Genomic DNA, 6,000 nt, shown 5'->3' with positions numbered 1-6,000 from the left:
AGAACTAGGTGAGAAGACCAAAATTTTATGACTCAATATAAAATATTTTAATAATGCAAATTAGAAAACAAGATATGATTCTTATCGGGACATGAGAAGTACATTCTGGGTGTAACAACAAGTATGGTCTGCAGAAACAGCTTAGTAGTTAATGCATTTTCTTTTTTTCCTTAAAAAATGTTTTTCATTCATTTTACACACCAATCAAAGATTCCCCTCTTCCCTGCTCCCGCCCCCCAGCCTCCCCCTCCCAACCCATCCCTCACTTCCACCCACAAAAAGGCAAGGGGATGTGTCTTGGGGAGGCACATCCAGTACAGGCAAGCCTAAACCCTTCCCCTTGCCTCAAGGCTGCAAAAGGTGTCCCATCATAGGTAGTGGGCTCCACAAAGCCCACTCATACACCAGAGATGGATTCTGATCCTACCACCAGGGGGCCTTGCTGTGGATATACCACTCTATATAAATAAAACACTGATGGCCAGTGACCAGGCAGGAAGTATAGGCAGGACAAAGAGAGAGGAGAATTGGGGAAACAGGAAGAAGGGAGAGAGATACTGCAGCCACTGCCAGGACAAGCAACATGTAAAGACGTCGGTAAGCCACCAGCCACGTGACAAGGTATAGATTTATAGAAATGGGTTAATTTAAGATATAAAAACAGTTAACAAGAAGCCTGCCACGGACATATAGTTTATAAGTGATATAAGGGTCTGAGTGATTATTTTATACGTGGATTGTGTGACTGTGGGGCTTGGTGGAACCTGGAGAGAAGCCCTCCAGCAACAGGGCCTCCCAAGCAGATCAAGCTACACAACTGTTTCACCATGCAAAGGGCCTAGTCCAGTCCCATGTAGGCTCCACAGCCATAGATCCAACTTTCATGAGTTCCTTTTAGTTTAGTTTGGTTGTCCCTGCATGTTTCCCCATCATGATCCTGATGCACTTGCTCATCAAATCCCTCTTCTCTCTCTTTGACTGGACTCCAGGAGCTCTGTCTAATGTTTGGCTGTAGATCCCCTGTATCTGCTTTCATCAGTTACTGGAGAAAATCTCTGTGATGACAGTTAGGGTATTCACTGATCTGGTCACTGGGGTAAGCTGGTTCAGTTAAGGTCCCTCTCCACTATTGCTAGTAGTCCAGGCTGGGGTCATCTTTGGGAATTCCTGGCAACTTCCCTAGCACTGGGTTTTTTCTGTATTCCCATGATCTCTCTCTCTCTCTATCATGGTATCTCTTTAATTGCTTTCCCCCTCCCTCCTTGTTCCAGCTCAACATTCCATTCCCTTATGTTCTCATCCCCTATCCCCTACCCTCCATTGCCCACCCCTCCTCCCCAGTTTACTCATGGAGATCTCATCTATTTCCCCTTCATAGGGTGGTCCATTTGTCCCTCTTGGGACCTTCCCTGTTAGTTAGCTTCTCTGGAGTTGGGAGTTGTTGCCTGATTACCCTTTGCTTTATATCTAGTATCCACTTATGAGTGGGTACATATCATGTTTGTCCTTCTGAGTCTGGGTTATTTCACTCAGGATATTTTCTAGTTTTATTCAGGTTAACACATTTTTAATACAGGCATAAGGTCCAAATTTTGGATCAACAGAACTCAAGTAAATGATGGGAAGACATAGCAGCCCACCTATAATTCCATCCAGAGATTCCCAGAGCAAACTGGCTAGAGAGATTAGCCACATCAACAAGTTCTGGATTCAAGATACTCCATTTCATTTATTATGTAGATGAACAATAAGTGTTAGTAGATAATTTCTGATATCAATCTTGAGCTTTCACATGCATGCACACTCATGTGCACATGCACAAACCCACACACACAGACCTACATCGCACACACATATATACCTGGAAATGCCGAGGGAAATGTAGTTTACTGTAAGAACTATATTAGCATGGGAACAGGGAAACTAATGACAAAGCTTGCTGTCCTGAATAACTCTCTCACAAAAGAAAACAATTCCTCAACAATACAACTTAATCCTCACTTGAATATGGCCAGAACTGAGCCATAGTTAGGCACCCAGATGAGGAGATATACACCAGAAAGTAGCCAAGGAAGAAGAGTCAAGTTCATCTTCACCCTTAGACACTAAGTGTTATTGTAAACAACAGCTGATTTTCAGGAAAAGCTAGGGATAGAACAAGATATCCTGAATAACACTCTCACAAAGAAATGACCCTCAAGTCCTCTCTTGAACATTGTAAATGCTTCCAGTAAAAGAAGGTGGATGGCATGACTTAATAGGAGAAAAACTCAACTAAATCCTCATTCTATATACACAAGAATCAAAAACATGAAACACCAAGACGACAGGACTACTCTCAAAATTACCAATCCCATAGGAAATGTCCCCAATAAGACATTTAGATACTTATACCACCACACAAGTCCCAGTGTATAAATAAATTCATGAAACAGCAACACAACAGGGTCCCCCCCCCCCAGCTCAAAATCCCATAGGAAGGGCACCCAATAAGATATTTATACAACCCATTCTAAGGTTCTGGGAATATCACAAAAAAGGGAATAAAAGAATTGCCATAAGATAGAGAGAAGGGCTACAGAATGATATCTTTGTGTATAGCATACCACTCAAATCTTGAACTCACAGTAGCTTCTGTTACCTGAACTGGCCCTGAACAAGACTGGTCCTGTCATCAATAAGCTTTAGATGGATGAGGGGCCCATGTGGCCTTATAATTCTTGCTGTGATTAGACACCATAAGCAAAGCAACTTATAGAATAATGGGTTTTATTGAGGGCTTACAGTTACAGTGAGTTAGAGTCCATGATAATCATGGCAGAGTATGGCAGCAGGCAGCATGGTGTTATTACACTAGTAGAAGGCTCACATCCAGATTAACAAGCATGAGGCAGAAAAAATTACATGGGAATGGCATGAACTTTTGAGTCTCAAATTCCATCACCAGTGACTCCTGCAAAAAGGCTATGCCTCCTAGTCCTTTTCAAATAGTTCCACTAACTGGGAACCATGTTATCAAATATATAAATACTTGGGTCCATTTTCATTCAAACCACCATACTCTTCCTGCTAATCTTCTGAGAACTGCTAGAAGATTCTGGGAGAAAGGGAGTTGTTGACTTGAGTTGTGTACCCACTGGTGATCTCAAAGTTACAATCAGTAATTCTAAACCCATGGTTACACAGACACTCTACTAAACTCAGTCGCTCACAAAACAAATAAATAATCTATATGGAAGGCTCACAGGAAAGGGAGATAAATAGAATGTATTTTATAGATATGTGTAAGTGTAAAAGAACAAAATTAATTAGAAAAATAAATGAAGGTGTGGCTTACATGTGCAGCTGGAATGTTTCTCCAGTCTTGCCTGGCCCCAAAGGTAAAATATGCATCCAGTATAACAAAATTAACTTTAAATTTGTATCAATAAACCAAAATCTATAGCAATATAAAACACTTCAAACAAGTTGTTGCTCTTTAAAAGTAGATTCAATGATCTACCCTTTCATCTTATCATATCTATATCATATCCTTTTATCCATTAGAAAGAGGTTGCATTTACAATCAACCCTCTTCAAATAAAAGTAAACATTTATAAACAATATTTTGGGAATTTGGGCATAGTTTTTCATACTACTACATGCTGGTCAAGGGTGCTGGTAGTCTTATGAAGATCCTGAGAAAATTGAGAATTATAATTCAATCTTGGCTGATCAAACCATATTAGCCTAGAAGTAATCCACAGTTTCTCATCTTCTGTGGAAACAAAAGTAGAACATCTTTTGCAAAGCAACATATCCTTAGACATAAATTTTGAAGTCAAGATACCTGATATATATATACTCAGTAGCCTTTACAATCAAATGTCTTTCTGCAGTTACAAATCCCAAAGACAATATAATCCAGACTGTGTGTGATTTCCATATTTATGTGGCTAAACTTGTTATATTATTCTTATTGTCTCTTTAAAGACTTTAGTTTTTGGAGAGCTTCTCTCCAGGTTCCACCAAGCCCAGCAGTCCCACAACCCATGTATAAAATAATCACTCAGATGCTTATATTACTTATAAACTGTATGGCTGTGGCAGGCTTCTTGCTAACTGTTCTTATATCTTAAATTAACCCATTTCTATAAATCTACACCTTGCCACATAGCTCGTGGCTTTCCCACATCTTTGCATGCTGCTTGTCCTGGCCATGGCTGGCAGTGTCTCCTCCTCCTTCTTTCTGTTCCCCCAATTCTCCTCTCTCCTTGTCCTGCCTATACTTCCTGCCTGGTCACTGGCCAATCAGTGTTTTATTTATATAGAGTGATATCCACAGCAGACTTTATTTTTTAAAACTATCTATTTCTTTATATAACTGCCTATCCTCCTTTTCCTCTCTCTTCCAAGCCTACATACATTTTTACACACATTGTAAACAGTTTAGAGATTTATACTATCTGAATCTGTCTCATTGTGCATCTATAATCCTTCTCTGACCAGGAGAGATTTTTTTATTAAGAAATTTTTAAATTTATTTTACATACCATTCAATGATCCTCGTCTTCCCTCATCCTGCCTCTCCAGCCTCCCCGTCCCAACCCAACCTCCATTCCCTCCTACAAGAAGGTAAAGCCTCCTATGGGAAGGTACATTTAGTAAAAGCAGGTCCAAGGTGCATGGCTAGGACCAGCAGCCTTGGCTATTGACTTTGCTCACCTCAGCTTTTCAACATGGTGGGGGTACCCAGGAGAGTCATGCTTACCCTGCTAACTCTGGGCTCCATGTTGCTATCAGAGAGCATGCAAATGGCCCATAAACCTTTTTGTCTGTATGAATAAAAGCTTATCCAACATGCAGTGTGCTGCATGGCTTGGAGACAACTCTGTATACTGTGGCAGCACTCCACCATGCTGCACTCAAGCCTACATGCCTTGAATCCACCATACTGTAACTCAAGTCCACATGCCACGGTGTCTCTGTACCTTGGCATCTCTATATCTCGGCCCACGTGAGACATGAAGTAGAAAGCTGTTCTTAGCTCAACTTTAGAATTTATTTTCAAGTTCTCTCAAGTTTTAGGTGGAAAGTTGAGACAACATGTTGGGCAGCTAAATGTAGCCAGAAGGTTTCTCTGGTGTCACCTGGCTCCAAAGTCCCACAGCCACTTATAAAGTAATCATTCAGAGGCTTAATATTAATTACCAATTACATGGCCTATAGCAGGCTTCTTGCTAGCTAGCTCTTATAACTTGGTCCATTTTTGTTAATCTATGAGTTGCCATGTGGCTCTAACTTAATGGTAATTTCATGTCTTGCTTCTCCTCATGGTGTTGGTCTCTCCCCTCGCCGTTCTTCCTGTCTCTCTCTTCAATTTTCCACCTAGCCATAACCTGACTTGCCATAGGCAAGCCAAATAAAATGGCTTTATTTTTCAACCAATCAGAGGAACATATATTCACACAGCATATCACATATCACAGATCACACAGCATTCATGCACAGTGGACTAATGTTGATTTCTTCCTTGATGAAGTCATCAATAATCATGCATTGTCTAAGCCAGGAGCATGAGATGGTCCATTACTCACAGCCTTACTTTCTACCTCCTTCCTACCTTTCAAACATACTATTCCCTTAAATTTCACTGACTTGACCTTGTTCTAAGTTAGAACAACAATGATTTTCTGAAGATGCTTAAGTGTGATGATATATTTTGTATCAAATAAAGCTTGCCTGAGAATCAGAGGACAGAGCAAGTCACTAGATTAAACATAGAGGTCAGGCAGTGGTGGCACACACCTTTAATCCTAGCACTCAGGAGGCAGAGATCCATCTGGATCTCTGTGAGTTCAAAGCCACCCTGCCCTACATGAGATTGATTCAGTCTAGGAGAGAAACAGAGCTAGGGAAGGAGTAACATGCCTTTAATCCCAGCACTAGGAAGGAAGTGATATGTCTGGGCAAAGAAAGGTATATAACACGTGAGGAGACAGGAACTAGAGCCTTTTTTTT

The sequence above is a fragment of the Peromyscus maniculatus genome, chromosome 14 (assembly GCF_049852395.1).
Source record: "Peromyscus maniculatus bairdii isolate BWxNUB_F1_BW_parent chromosome 14, HU_Pman_BW_mat_3.1, whole genome shotgun sequence".
NCBI lineage: Eukaryota > Metazoa > Chordata > Mammalia > Rodentia > Cricetidae > Peromyscus > Peromyscus maniculatus.
This window is presented reverse-complemented; position numbering follows the sequence as displayed.